Source organism: Myiozetetes cayanensis, unplaced genomic scaffold (assembly GCF_022539395.1).
Source record: "Myiozetetes cayanensis isolate MyiCay16 unplaced genomic scaffold, myiCay2020 scf29, whole genome shotgun sequence".
NCBI classification, from domain to species: Eukaryota; Metazoa; Chordata; class Aves; order Passeriformes; family Tyrannidae; genus Myiozetetes; species Myiozetetes cayanensis.
This window is the reverse complement of record NW_026087510.1, coordinates 773,367-788,314: the sequence shown is the minus strand read 5'-3', so window position 1 is coordinate 788,314 and position 14,948 is coordinate 773,367. Positions and strand designations below refer to the sequence as shown.

General features: G+C 48.9%; 1 protein-coding gene across 1 annotated transcript in view; it reads left to right on the top strand.

Annotated features, from left to right (window-relative positions):
* Window positions 1-14,948, top strand: part of CDON (cell adhesion associated, oncogene regulated) — a 55,619-nt gene that overhangs the window by 3,133 nt on the left and 37,538 nt on the right. The gene's annotated exons all lie outside the window — the stretch shown is intronic.

Sequence of the window (14,948 nt, the reverse complement as noted above, 5' to 3'; positions counted from 1 at the left end):
TCCCGTGCCCACAGATGTGACTCTCGAGGGGTTTCATTGCTATGCTCTGGTCTTGGCACACAGTCTTAACCAAAACAACATGGAAATGTGGTGAACCTGCTGCTGAACCTGGCTCCACGAGGCTTTGAAACCTTTGATTTAGTACCAGAAGCCCAGAGACTTGAGCGAGGCTTCACCCCCAAAGCTGCTGCGATCGGGTTATCTCAGGTAATGTTTTCTATGGAGTCACTTTAAATGGGCATCTCGGAAATTTACAGAACAAGGTTTGTTTGGCAACACTTTATTTGTTTATAAATATAAATACTTGACACTGTAAATTTGACCTGTGTGTGTAGAGTCAGGTTTTTGTCTCCTACTTTGCTTATGATTTATTGACTAGTAAGGGGCTTCCTTGAGCCGAGTCCTGTCCCTTCCTCACTGCAGTGGTTTGCTGTCAGTTCTCTGGTTTTTGGTGTTTCAGTGGGCTGAGGAGCTTCAGAGCCAGTTCCTGTCTGCAGCTGGGGTGATAAAAAAGCCTTGTGTCAAATTTCCTCTTTAAATGGGAATTTGCAGCTTGCGCTGCAATTCTGACTCTTAAACTGGTACATGGGCAAAAAACTGGGTTGTCTGTCTACTATTTTTGCTATTTTGAGCTATTTTGTTAACAGGTAAGCTGGTACTCAGTTTGTTCTTCGGGCATTTTTCTTTCTCTGTTCACTTTCTGCTCTCCTGGAGGCCTCCCTGAGCAAACCCTGCTATTGTGTGTCCCTTTCTCCTGCATCGTTTGCTCTGGGATGGTGTTTGTCCTTGGCAAAGTAACCAAAAACCTCTTTGCTGTATTACTTTGGCTGGCAAGAGGTCTCCACCTACCCTGGCCCAAGAATTTCTAGACAAGATAGTTCTCTGTGTGTGTGTATATATATATTAATTTTTTTTCCAGTTGAGTGTTCTTCCAGTAATTTTCTTGGTAGATGGCTCAGTAAAGCTTCAGGGCCGAGTGTGTCAGAGTTTTCCACTCACTTTCCCCAGCTCACTTTTCCCTTTCCGGTGGGGATGATGATTCTCCAGTGACAGTGATCACTTTAGGGGAAATGCTTGTTCAGCCCTGTGAGGGATTGAGCCTTGTGCATCGAGACCACCTGCCTTTCCCATTAAGCCCCTGCTTGCTCTTTCTGTGCATGAAATATCTGCTGTCTTTCAACAGGAGGGAAAACAATCATATAAGGTGGGTTGTTTTCCCATTTCCCATACCTGAGAGATGTCTTGAAGCTCTACTAGCCAGGTGGGATTCTGTTTTTTTTATTTTTTTCCCCCTTTTTCCTCCCTCCCCAGCTCCTTGGGCGCAGTTTCACGTTACAGCTCCGTCCGAGGACTCGCTGCTGCAGGAGGTGGCAGGTACATTCCTGCCTCTTCCCCGCTGTGGGAATCCAGCAGTGGAGCAGCCGCAGGGGAGTGACTCCAGCTAACCTTCAAAAAAAAAAAAATACCCAAGCCCCAAACTTTCCTGGATCTTGCCCCGCAGTTAAGAGTTGTTAAATCTTCCACTCGGATGACTGGGGAGGCCCCGGGGGGCTGGGAGTGGGGGGGAAATGGCCCCTTTTGGCAGCAGCGGCTTTTAAATTGGCTTTGCTGTCTTCTAAACCTGCTCGCTCTGCTGCCGAGCCGAGGGGCCGGGTGCCCTCCACCTTCTGCCTCTGGAAATGCCCAACTGAACCAGTTCAGCTCGTGGAAATGGCAGGGGAAAAGGATAAAATCGTCCCCCCAAGGCCGGAGCGAGCGAGGCTGGCTCGGCTGGGATGTTCCCTCCGCTCGGCAGCGGGAGGGAGCTGGGGCGGGGAGCCGGGCAAGGAGACCATCCCTCTGGCAGGGGCCGGCACTCCGGGAGGCTGAGCTGAAAGGTGAAACCGCACCCTCGGCCTTACCTGTCTGCCTGATCATGCCTTTGATTTATACCCCGGGTTCTGCTGTTTAGCTCTCCCCACAGACTCCAACCATTGGATCTGATAACGAACCGAGTGGTTGAGCCTTATTTGTTTAATTCAAAGAGAAGTTTAATATTTCCTACCTCGCAGCGTACGGAGGCTCTGCCTCGCAGCCCGTGGTTTTCCTTGCAGTGAACCTGTAAAGTGCCACGACAAGGGCAAAGAGGCTCAAGCTGTGAGCAGCCCCTTGTTGGAGCAGTCTTGGCAAAGAGACCTGGCCCCACTAGTTTACATTTCTGGGGGTGTTTTGTCTCTGGAAGGGTGGCTGAGTTTTGTCCTGCCTGTGAAGTGTTGTTCCCTGCCAGCTCACCTTCCACATGCTGGTGGGCCCCGGGTGCTCATGGAAGGGAGCTGTGGGAACCTTCTTGGCCCCCCTTAATCTTAGGTGAAGAACAGATGGGTCTCAAATACCTCTGTAATCACACTGCAGCATCTGCTGGAGCACTGAAGGACAAGCAGGTGCTGGAGATGTCCAACCTCCTGGAATTGTATTTTGTGTAGGCAACTTGTGTCCGAGAGCAGCCTGCTCTAGCTGGAGATGCTCCTGTTCCTGGAGGGGCCTGGCACCATGGGTTTCCCTTCCCAGTCCTCAGTGAGTAAAACAAAGCATTTATCTGGGTAAAAGGCTTCACTCTAAAGAATCTTACAAGAAATTAATCTTTTTTCCCATGCCAGTTTGGAAGGTAAACCTCAGGTAACTGTTCCTTTCCTGGGGAGCAGCAGAAGGGGACAATGTGGCCCTTTCTGAAACAAACTGAAGCTGATTGTTCCAAGTTGAAATCCTGTGCTTGCTACCAGATTGATCCAACTAAAGTTACTGTGAGCAAGTGGTATGTTTTTGGTTTTTAACTTTTTTCTTCTTTTTTTTTTTTTTTTTTTTTTTTTAATTGTTGTTAGTTGAGAACTGATAGATCGGCCCAAATAAGGCCATGAGAAAGGCTGGCCATTTCCAGGAGGATCCACAGACAGTCAGTGCATGACTTGTTGCCTTTATCTCTGAGATCAGGAGATTCCTTTGCAGTGATGGATTAATCCACTCTTGAGTGAATAATATAACTGAGAACAAGTAGGAGCCAGCGCTCCAAACAGATGATTTGTTCAGTACGTGTGTGCCTCCCTTCCCCTCCCCCTCTGAAAAGTGTCTTTCTTCACCGTTTCATTGAGCCTGTTGAAACCTCACAGCAACCTGTGCCTGCGCCAGCCCCCGGCCCGACGGAGGGCGAGGATGGGGCTGTGCCAAGGCCTCTGCTCCCAGGTGCAGGAGAAGATAAACCGCAGCCCCAGCCAGCCCAGCATGGAGGGGAGGTGCCCGTGGGCTGCTGGGGCTGTGTTGTCACCTGCCTGCACGTTCTCCTCACTGTAGGTAGAGGTGTTGATGCTGGCTCCTGCCCAGGGTGAGCCTGCAGGGCTCCGGTCCCTCGGCGGCAATGACTGTGCCACAACATGAGGCAGCGGGCGCTGTGTCCAGGGAAAGTTGTGTGTATGGGAACTGGAATGTTGGGATTGGGGGACTGAACTCACTGGGCACCAGGGGATGGCAGTGGGTGGCTTCAAACAGAAATATGAAGTTTAGGAAGACGTTTCTTCAGTTGTGCCAGGGTGGATCTGCCAGGCTGGTACCTCACTAGCAGAGCCGCAGTTGCTCAAGGGTGTCCTGGAGCTGTGTCCCAAAGGCCTCCCAGTGACAGTCCTTGTTAGCACACATCCAGGAGGATGCAAGGCTGGGAAGGGAGTTGCACAGCTACGAGCAATGGAATTCACATAGTGAAATGGGTTATCATCCCTGTGGATGTGCTGGAATAACTCTTTGGCAGCTCACAAGCTGTATCTTCTTGCTTTAACATCTTGGAGCACATCAAGGGCTGGTCCTGTTGATAGGCTCAAAGAGGGTGCAAGGTGTGAGATGCCTGGGGAGGTCCTCCCTCTTCTTGGGGCCTCCCAAGGCTGTCGCAGTCCTACTGGGAAAAGCTCCAATAGCTCAAGGTCAGGTTGGTGAAAGTGCCCAGCTTTGGCTTTCCTTGTGTCATGAGTGCTGGCAGCCTTGCCTTGGTCCCATGCACTTGGCATATGGGATTGGAAGTGCCGGTGGCAGCTTTCAGCTGCATTTTTTGAGAATTTCTGTGCTGCGTGGGGCAAAGGCAACATCTTTAAAATGGCATTTTCCCTTTGGAGAATGGGCTGTGCTGCTGTTGGCTGTATGTAATTTCTGGGAGCTGAGGAGTTTTGCTGTGTAATGTTCCAACTCCATGTAGATTAAACGTATTGCGGAGTCAAACTAAACAATAGCATGTGGTTTTCCTTTGTTCCCCCCTTCCCCACGATAAGAGTTCACAAAAGTTCCCGAATTAGGGCTCTGTGTGGAGCATGTGCTGGAGCGTAGGCTCGGATTTTCATAAAGCTTGCTGAGGGCTGTTACTGCCGAGGAACTGTTCACGTTCGGGATAGCTTCGGGAAATCTCTTTGTTTCTCAGGAACCTTTTCCGAAGGTGTGTCCCAGTGTAGCACTCAGTTACTTGTTGCCTTAAATACTTTGCAGTGACAGTGTATCACAGCTTGATGGAGATTTGAGGCTCCTCTAATAAAATGCAAGTGAAGGAGGAAAACCCTGAGGGTTTTTTGGAACAGAAGATGTTTTCTGTTCCTGCCACTAATCTCTGTTGCAGAATGAAATAGGAATGTATACTTTAAATCTTTGTCAGGGTGTAGAAGGAAGCTGGCAACGGATGTAATCAAAAATGTTATTATCAAAACTCTCTAAATATGTTGAAATTTCAAGCTTAATGATATAATTTTAAATGCAGCTATTCAGACTGAGGCATGTTTTTGGGGTGCAGATTGCACTTCCAAATTGCTGTGCATGTTGGGATGGGCCAGAGAGGAGTTAGGAACAGACTGTAGATGGTGAGTACTGCAGAGGTGTGGCTGGAGTCTCTTCAACCCTGTCATCTCCAGCAAGTGGGGTGGCAGTGGTAAATTGGGGCATGCTTTTATAAATCATTGGCTTTGGGGCTGAGCACTTCAAAAATGGTCCAGTTTCCAAGTTAGCATTTTTGCTAATTAGTGCATTTCTCACGGCTTGTGAATAACTGACACACATGGAAAGGGGGTGTGTGTGTGTGTTCAGAGTTTGAAACAGCTCTGGGCACAGCAGAACACAAGGAAGCCACACCAGAATCAATGCAAAGTAGCACAGACTCAACCCAGTGCAACAGGAGACAGAAAGCTTCCAGCCTTAAACTGCTTGGAATAAGGGAACTGGGAGTAACCTTCACCCTTCCAAGCGTTCCTTGAGCGGAGAGGCGCAGGTTGAGGACACAGAAGAAGCTGAAGTCCTTCTCCGAGCCAAAGGTGTGAAGCTGTTTATTTTCACTGGGGCAATGTATATGTTGCAGGAGGCAGATGCTTGCCTGCTCAGCCCGAGCGCTCGCTGCCTCTCTGGGCTCTGGCGAGTGTACAAGTGTTGTCCCTTCTAATCCCTCAACATTAAACAGTCCAGGCACCTTTCCCTGGCTGAGCCTGGGACTGCTTTACAAAACACACAGAGAAGAAGCCAACAAAAAAGAAACATTTGCTTTCTTTGCCAAGTTTAAATGAAGACTAATGCCGTGGTGCTGCTTAATCTTGTTTTTCTTGCTATCTGATGGATGCTAACGTGGGATGGAATCAATCCCGGCAGCCGGTTATCTTTGCAGGGCCTCCACATTGCTGAGCTCGGCATTAAAGTCTTGTGGGGGAGTTGATACGCTATGAGGAGTCTGGAACCTTCTTCCTGCGTGGCAAAGCCAGAGCAGCAGTTTTCCATCTTCCTTTGGGAAGGTGTCTCACGGAATTGCTGGTCTGCCTTTGGACATCCGAACAGAAATCCTGTTCGGCAGAGTAGGATGTGTCTGTGCGAGTGAGAACAGGGCACAGTCAGGTGAACCTGGCGGAAATTTCTCCCTGGTCCCTGTGATGAAACTTAACTCCTTTCCTATCAGTTGCTCGTGTTCGAACTGGTTCTGCTGGGAACAGCTGCCATGGCCCCGATCCTCGGGAGGAGGTTTGGGCTCTGACTCATGACATGCTGCCATGTGCTGGTGCTGCCCCGGGCAGGGGTTGCTGGTGCCGACTCAGAGCTCGGCTGCAGTGCGTGAAGCAGCAGGGCTGGAGAAGGGGAACCCTTGGGCCACAGCTTCATGATCACTGCTGCCTCTCTCCTCTGGATCGTTGCTCTCCTTCGGCTCCGCTGGCACGAGGAAGGAGGCGGGAAGCTCCGGCCGGTGCTCAGTTGCGCAACACGGACGAGCAAATCCAACCCAAAGCCTCCCTCTCCTTTCCCCGTGTTCCACTGCCCCTCTCCTCGCCTGGGAGCCTGGTCGATCTGTTGTAGCAAACCTGGCCTGACCAACACGATTTTCTCATTTATTTTTCTGCCTAGCTGCTGCTTTTATCTGGGCCCGAGGCGGAGGGGCTTGTTTTGTTAAGGAATATTGTCAGTCGTGTCAGGATTCCTTCCCTTGAGGTGAAGAAGCACAGAAGTGTGTGTTTGCCGGAGAGTTTGGACTTCAGTTTGGAAACCAGGTTTGGTCTTTTGAGTATGGGGGAAGGGAGGGGAGAAAAGCAGTAAAACTGAGTTACTGTAAGGCTGGAGGATGGATTGTGTGAAGGCTTGTTTCAGTCGGGGGAGGAAAGACCGGGGTCTTTCCTGCTCTCTCCCTCAGCTGTCCCTGGTTAACCAGTTTGATTTAATAAGCATTGTTCTGCCTGGAGCCTGGGTCCAGCGGCAGGGAGTGTTGGCATTGCCTGGCACAGTGTGTGGATGTAGCGGGGGGAAGCAGTGATCTGGAGTGGAGGGCAGCACTTTTATTTAGGAAACAGAGTCAAAATGGGTCTGTTGCTTCGTTTTGTGCACGATTCCAGCCGTCTGCAGGCACAGTGAATTCTGGAGGTGACTAACAACTGTAACACAGGCTTGGCTCTCCGGTTCCAGCGTGCCTCCCATATCCTGCAGCCATGAGTTCACAGGCTCCTAATTGCCTATGATGTAAGACAGCAGTAGATGAGGTTGCTATAAATTCTGGCTGCAGGTGTGGATTTAATGGTTGTGCTTCCCTTTAAGGGCTCACGGATAGCATGGATCCCTGCAAGTTACAACAGCCCGAGTTGGACTCGGTCTAAGGCAGCTAAAAGAACCCATTTGTCTGCGTTTTTTAGAGCTGTTGCTTGCTGGAGGCTACCAAAGGACGAGGTGTCAGCGTTCATCTGGAATCGCCTCAGGAATGAGCTTGCTGTCCTCTAACAGAGCTCAGCCACGGTTCCAATTCTTTTCATCAACCTTCTCCTGCAGCGAAACTTCCCAGGCATGAGAGTGTTGCTGGAAGTGGACCTTTAGGCAGCCTGTGTGGACACAAGCGTCTTTGTCTGAGAGTCTGACAGGTTTTTTTTGATGACCAGAACAAGCCTGTGGTTCTAGTCTTTTCTATCTTTTTTTTTTTTTTAATTTTTAATTCATGGTTAATTCTGATTATAGGAGTCATGAAGATATAATCATGGGTGATGGTCCTTGGCATGCAAAATGCAGACTTTTTGGAGGGGAAAAGACACTCCCTGGGGCAGTAGTGCAGCTTGCTGTGGTGTGTGCACCTGTAGCTTGGGTAATTAGGCCAGCTCCCTTGAGAAAATGGGCATGGCTCACTTGGAGTTGGGTTTTGTATATTTTTCTTCATTTTTACCCACATTTTTGCAGTCCAGGGTTTATTAAACATACTGGGGTGGTGCTTCATGAGTTGATCTGAGGCCTCACGCTGTTCAAGTGCAAAGTTCCAGTTCTTGGACGTCCATTCCCGGCCCCTCCTTTGGGCCAGTGTTCCAGGACTGCAAGGGGAGCTGAAACTGCTCCCTCATCCAGGTGAAAACTGAATCTCATTTTTCTCTGGCTGAGTTTTCAGCTGGATCTGCCAGCAGCTCTGACTCAGTCGCTGGCCACAGGATCCTCGGTGCAGATTGGAGAATGCAAGCCAGGTCCTGAAGGAAGGTGTTGCTGCCCTCCTCGGCACCGGCCTCTCTTTAAATTGGCTGGAAAACTGGTTACGAAATCCCGTTCTTGGTCAAAATCAGAGTTGAAAAAGTAAAGCAGGCGCCTCGCTCTGAGGCTCAGGCCAGCCCTGGGGAAGGAGCAGGGAGGGGATGTTGGCAGAAGGACCTTGGAGACAGGGCTGAAGGGGAGCAGGGCTGTTACAGGTGTCTGTACGTGTTTATGTGCAGCACAGTCCGCACAGGTGTTGAGCTAAATGTGGGAAAGAAAACGGGAGCATGAGGTAAAGTAAAGCCTAGGCAGGAGATAAGGAGGAGAGGGAGGTCTGGGGGGCCTCAAAGAGCAAAGGGTGAGAACTTTGTATGTATTTGGCCTACAGTTACTGTGATGGAACTGTTAAACTAATGATACCCTCAGCTCCCTTGGGGGCTGAAAGCCCTGATTTAGGCATTTAAGCATAATTGCAGCCCAGCAGAACTGTATATCAGGCTAATGCTCTGTTCTCTTGCTTCCCCCGAGGCCAGAGGAGGCAGGAACCATTCCCACTTCATTAGCGTGGCAGCAGGGGGACTGTCTCAGCTCTTTTGCTGAACTTAATAATAAAATTAACCTAATTGTTATGCCTGTTTGTGGGGAAGAAAGTGTGGCTTCTGTGGTGATTTATTTATTTTTCTGCTGATGTCTGTCTTGCTGGATCGGAACCCCAGGTCTCCCCCCTCAGAGGAGGGCCGTGTGTTGGGAGCAGACCCGTGACTCGGGAGTGTTTTTGGCTGTGTGTGCCGAGGCACAGTACACAAACTGTTAAATTCCCTTCCCCAGGCTCCCAAATCCATTCCTCCAGTCCATGCCAAAGCATGCGTTCTTCTATCAAGACCATATGTACGCAAGACCGAGGTTCTAAAGTCAAGGTGTTTTTGAAATATTGGAGTGCAAATTAAGGATCTGAGTAATCTTAACTGTCTTCTAAAAAAAAAAAAAAATTCTCTATCAGCCTCACATATAACTCAAAGGATTAATGGAAAGCTAAACTTTGATCCGAGTCCAACAGCTGATACCAACCGTGAGACTTTCCAGGCCTGAAAGCAAAATAGAAAAATCCAATGAAAAAGATCTGCTGCTCCATCTTCGAGGCATGCAGCCTCTTGGCCCTGCTTTGGGCTAATACTGCTCTTTTTTGCTTAATCTCTTCTCGTGTCACCTCTGTGCTGTGCCACTGGGCCTTTCCTGTATCAGTTTGAGTAAATTACTGACATTATTGAGAGTGTGTAGGAAGCACATCTGCCTGATTATTAAGGAAGGCCATCAGGGCTTGGGGATCCCCTGTCCTTGGTGGGACTCAGTCACTGTCTGGTTTGCTCAGCACTGTTTGTTTTTCCTGCCATCTGCCACCCGAGCGAACACTCGCTCTGTATTTTGACAAAAATAGCAACTTTTAGGTCTTTAAGGTCCTTTCCAACCCAAGCCATTCTATGAAAATTAGAGTGCTATTAGTGCTGCACAATTGATAAAGGATTTCAGCCCCCAAAATTGCTCTTGGGATTCATCCCCCATTCATGGGGGGTTTAAATCATCTGGAGCAAGAAAAAAGCTCCACGCAAGGCTGCTTATAAAAATATATGTTACATAAAAAGGAGTAAAAATACCAGTTGAATCATCCACATAGGAAACACTTGGATGTGACTTAACACCGATGGATTTGGGTGCCAGGCATGGGTCTAGGCAGAAAAGTGGAGGCATTAATGAAATCCAAGCTGAGGGTTGCAAAGGTTGAGCAACTGTAATTTTTCTCCTTTATTCAGGAGATCCTTATCCTTCTGATAAGGATCTGGAAGGTGCACTTGCATTTGTTTAAAGTGTAATAAATAAATATGAACAGAACATCAAAGGATGCTTTTTCTTGTAATTTTTAACTGCCTCTCCAGTCGGGGTGTTTCTGTGAACGCCTCGGAGGGCATTTGGCCCATTCGTGTCTCTCACACTTGGTTTATGGGGTCACTGTCAGCAAACTGGTTTTTGTAGGGTTTTCCCTTTCAGATTCTTTTTTGGGGATGCAGAAAATCCCAGGCGAGCAGGACTGCTCGGCAGAGTTCAGCGCGTTTCCTAAAAGCGCCCACAAAATCCCTTTGAAGAACGTAATTTTATTACTTACACTCATGAAATCCTCTCTTTGGTGATGCCATAATTCCAACACAAATGCCTAATTACGGTGGTTTTTTTTACAAAATCCCCAACCCTCCTATAACCGCCTGGCTCCTTATCTGCAGCGCTTGGCTTCCTGTGATTTAGTAACACACAGGCTGCAGTTCCAGAGGTGGAGAAGAGTAAAACGGGAGCAGTTGAAGTTTTCTTGCCGGGGCTGTGATTACAGCCCGGCGTTTCCCGGTGCTCCAGCCCTCTCTTCGAGGCGTAATTAGGAACACATTGATTCTTATTGCAGCTGGCAGCTGCTCGCTATTGCCTTTTTCAGCTTCTGACCCCCATAGTCCCGCTGACCTTTCCTGGGGTTAGTCGTAGGCCCTTTTCATTGTGATGGGCTCGAAGTGGCTCATGTGGAGTTGATTATTTCCTTGCTTGTCTGGCCTTTTTGGTGCCATAACTCCAAGTCACTTCCATTTTCTTCCCCTGCTTTTGGCTGACCACAGTGAAAGGAAATGCTTTTGCTGGCGACAGGATCGGTTTGCACGCTTGACTGACTCGATTGAGACCCTGAAAAGGGGGGGAGGGGGAGGGTAATGAACACTGTAGGTGCTGCATTTGCTTTTTAAAGGTTGATGTTAATGATTGAGTGGTCATTAAGCATTCATAAAAACGGGGCTTCAGCCGACTCCGTGTCCTCTTGGCAATCTCCAACCCGCGGGTTGGCATTAAAGATCCGTCTGCCGCATCCTCGGTGGGAGCGGTGGCTGCGGGAGCCACACGGAGCAGGTCTGCGGCGTGTGGCGAGCGCGCCGCTGTCAACTGCTCGGGAATGCCTCGAGGTTTTCCCAGCCACTGAAAGAGCCGGGGATAAACCTGGGAGGTTGTTCAGTGAGGCCGCCGGGCAGGCTGCCGGTAGCTCCCGGGCTGTAACCCGCTCCTCCCAGCCCAGAAAGCTAATGAAGTCTATGTGCCAGCTGTTACACTCATTTTGCCAGACCCCAGGAGGACAGCATGAAGACAGTCCGTGATCAAAGGCTCTGGAGATCACTGAGGAGCCGAGCAGCAGGAATGTCTGATTGCTTTCTCTTGGAATGCCACAGGCTTCAATACCTCCTTTTTTTCCTTTTTTTTTTTTTTTTTAAGGTGTCTTGGTGTGAGATTTAATGATCTAACTCAGGCTTGCTTGTGCTAAAGCCAGAGTGTTTTAGTTAATTTGTTTGCTCTAACTTTAGCTGGTTTGAAAATCTGCGACTTTTCTTGTACTGGTGGCAAGTTAGAAAGACATTTTTCTTGGTAACTAATAAATGATCAAGGGGAAAAAAACAACTTGCTGTGCTTTGGGTGGTAAATCACATATAATATGATAAAGTGAGGTGGGATTAATCGATTTTGAGTTACTGCTGTTTAGGAAAAATGGGAAATCTTTGGTATCCAAAGCTGCTTTACTCCCAGACGGCTGTCACGATGCAGCTGGGGGGGCAGTGCCACCCCTGAGGTAGCAGCACTCAGTCACTTTTTCCTTGGGCTGCTCAGCAAAGACCGTCAGCTCCTGGAGGTAGAGTGGGCAACCTGAATAACTCCCTCTGTTCCCGAGGTGGCTGTTTCCTTCCTCCTCCTCCTCCTCCTGCTTTACTCCAGCGTTTATAGGACCTGGTGCACTGAGGTAGTGCAGAAACCCTTCCTCGTTTAGCTCCAGCATGCTGGAAGGGCTCGCTGAAGGTTGGAAGGGGATGTTGGAAGGGGATGGATGGAGTGGGAGTGCAGTTACAGATCGAGGTGAAGTGGTGGCTGTCGGGAAGGGAGGTCCCAGTGTTGTCGTGCCAGCTGGTCTGAGATGGCAGGAAGATGATTCAGGGAGCTAAACCAAAATGGGGATGAGATAATGCTCTTTTTGAAGGGACTCTGCCCTCAGCTGCAAGGGTGGAGAGAAGTTCATGGCCCAGTAAATCAGCAGGGCAGGATCTCAGCTGTGTTTGGAAGGACACAGGGTCCTCTGGAGCTTAGCACCATGGGAATGCACAGAAAACAGCATTTGTCATCTTTTAGAGAGTGAAACCCTTTTTTGGGGGCAGGCAGGGGTAGGAGTGAGTTAATTTGGAGGTGAGGGTTAAGTTACAGTGACAGGACCAGACCTGTGGAGCTGTTCATTGAAGCCCACTGGTTTCTGGAGAAAGGGACAAACGTGAAGCTTTGGGAAGAGAGGAGAGGGTCACTGCCAGGGCTACTGAGACCCCGGCGGGTCTGGTGCCTCTGTCTTGCCATCTTGGCTGAGTAGAACACTTCAATAAGCCCATGGGCTGCTCCCTGGTCCGGAATGGCCCGTATCCATCCTGGTGAGGTCCTCAGGCTTGGACAGGCGGGTGAGGATGTGCCCTGCAGCATCCTGAGTGTGCCAGGGCGGATGTGCCCCTCTGGCAGTGGGGACAACCCCACTCCTGTGCCAGGAAACTGCTGCTGCTCCTAAATGGAAGGGTAAACTGTCCCTTCCCCTCTGTTTGGACTTAGTGCCTGTGGTTTATTTTCCTCCCTGTGCCCGGCATTCCGAAGATCGCGGGGCCGAAACTGGGAGCTGCTGGACAGCCTGTCCCCATGGCTCTGGGCCGAGGGGTCCCTTTTATAGAGGGTCTGTGACAAATGAGGTGCACAGCCAGAGTTATGTCATCTGCAGAAGTACTTCATCTTACTAATTACCTCCAGAAGTAGCAGGCAGATGTTTCTGGGTGCCCCTTGCTTGTGCAGCGTGCTTCCCAGGGGCAGGCATCCATTGGAATGGTCAGGATGGCCCCTCCCCCGACACAAGTCTGTTATCTTCCTTGTTTCCAATGATCCATGAGCAACAGGCTACTTTAGAGCTGACAAGGAGGTCAAGTGCTGGTTGAAGATAACTGGAAGATGACTTTAGGTGAAGATGTCTGGGTGGAAGTAGGAGCAATGCAGCCTCTACTGTACTGTGCCTTTCTGATTGGCTGGAGGAATGGCCAGTGCAAGTGAAAAGTACGTTCTCCTTGATCCACTAAACCCATCTCTATTCAACCTTGAATATTATTCATATCCTCTTATTACTGTTTTAGTTTAAAATGCTCAGATGGTGACAACTTTTGCTTCAATATAACTTTGACTCTGATCCACAAGTGATGGAGATTCATCCTCCCAAGTAAGGAACAGTGAACAGTGGAGAAAGTTGTTCTGGGTAGAGCTCATCTTGGAGTCTGGGACACATAAATGGAGCCACATCTAACCAAGGTGCTCCTTTTTCTGATTCTAGTAGGATCCCAGTGACTGGTACTTGCTGTCAAGATGGGAGGTCAGGTTTATTGAAATGATGGCAAAGGGGAAGAGTTGGGTTTTTCTATCCCTAAGGCTTTTTAATGTAATATGAAAGTGGTAAATTTTCTCCGCAGGATTTCTAAAGACCCCAAAGCTACGAGCTGTGGTCTCGCTCTCTTCTCTGTACGTAGCAAGGGGCTTCTGGAGTGTCACCATCTGAAGAAGAAAAAGAAAGAAGTGTTTCTGGGTTGGGTTGTGTTGCTGAGTCTCATGTCCCCCCAGTGTTTCCATATTTACCAGTGAGGAAGATGTTTCTGCCATCCCTTCAGAAACAGATGTTGGAGAAACTTCATTCAGATGCCCCAGTGTTGATGCTGAACAATCCTAGCCCAGTTAAAGCCAATATTTCCCCCTTTTTTTTTCCCCCTCCAGTCAAAGAACTTTGGTCTTTGTGTCTCGCTGTGTGTACTCACTGCTTTGCAGTTGATCTTACCACTCTGCAAGCCTGTGAAAGCCAAACTGGTAGGTCAAAAGAGGAGTAGCTGTTGACACTGGCAGTAAGGAACATGTAAGGAGAAAGATAAACAGAGGGAAATCAGAGCCTGGATAAAGTAGATCTCCGAAGATAAAGTTTAGTTAAAGATAATGAGCTGGCCTTGTTTAAAAAGACAGCTGCAAAATAACCCAGTAGCTCCATGTGCTGGGGTTAAAGTTGACCCAGAATATACGTTTCATTGCTTTTGATAAATAAATAGTGGAGGGAAGATTTGGCAAAAAGCAACATTGCCCCCAGCCCTCTTCAGCAAAGTGTTTGATGTTAACAAGTTCTCTGGGTGTTTACTTTGTCCTCTGCGCGCGCTGGTGGAGCGGCGCTCCTGCCCTTGAACCAAGGGAGAACTCAAATAAACCAACCCCTTCGGCACAGCTGGGCTCCTCTGCCATCTGCGGCTTCCCAAAACAGCCCCGGCCCGCCTTGGGAACCAGCCTGGGCCGCAGGATTGCCAGGTCTTCCCAACAGCTGAAATAAATTTGCCGGATCAGATAAAACTGCCCAGAAACGGGAGCAGAACTCGACAGCGTTCCTGCCCACCCTCTCGAACTGTCAGTGGAACCCAGAGCACAGTTTGCAGGCAGAGGTGGCAGCGAGCAAATAACCCCATAAAATCCACAGTGATTCTATTACAATTGGAGGCTTTTCCTGATGCTCAATTTGCGTATGTGTTTTACAGTGATGCTCTGATGAGAAAATGCCATTATTTTAAAATAAACCACAGGAATAATTTTGCTGTTTATATCTGTATCCAGCTTCTTAGAAAGCAGATGGCTCCATGGACACTCCAATGGGACTTATTCCTGTCAGGCATCTGTGTTGCTGCACTTGTTTCTGTGCTCCAGTAAAGCTCCCAGTTATTGTGTGTGTTGGATACATGTTTACATACGCACTGATAGATGAGATGTTTAAAGTATATGTTGAGTGTTATCAGCAGCAGAATTGTATGGCCAGGCTGATAAATGAAGTAACTGTGCAAAATGAGCTCAGATCTTATTCATCATAATGTTATGCAAGG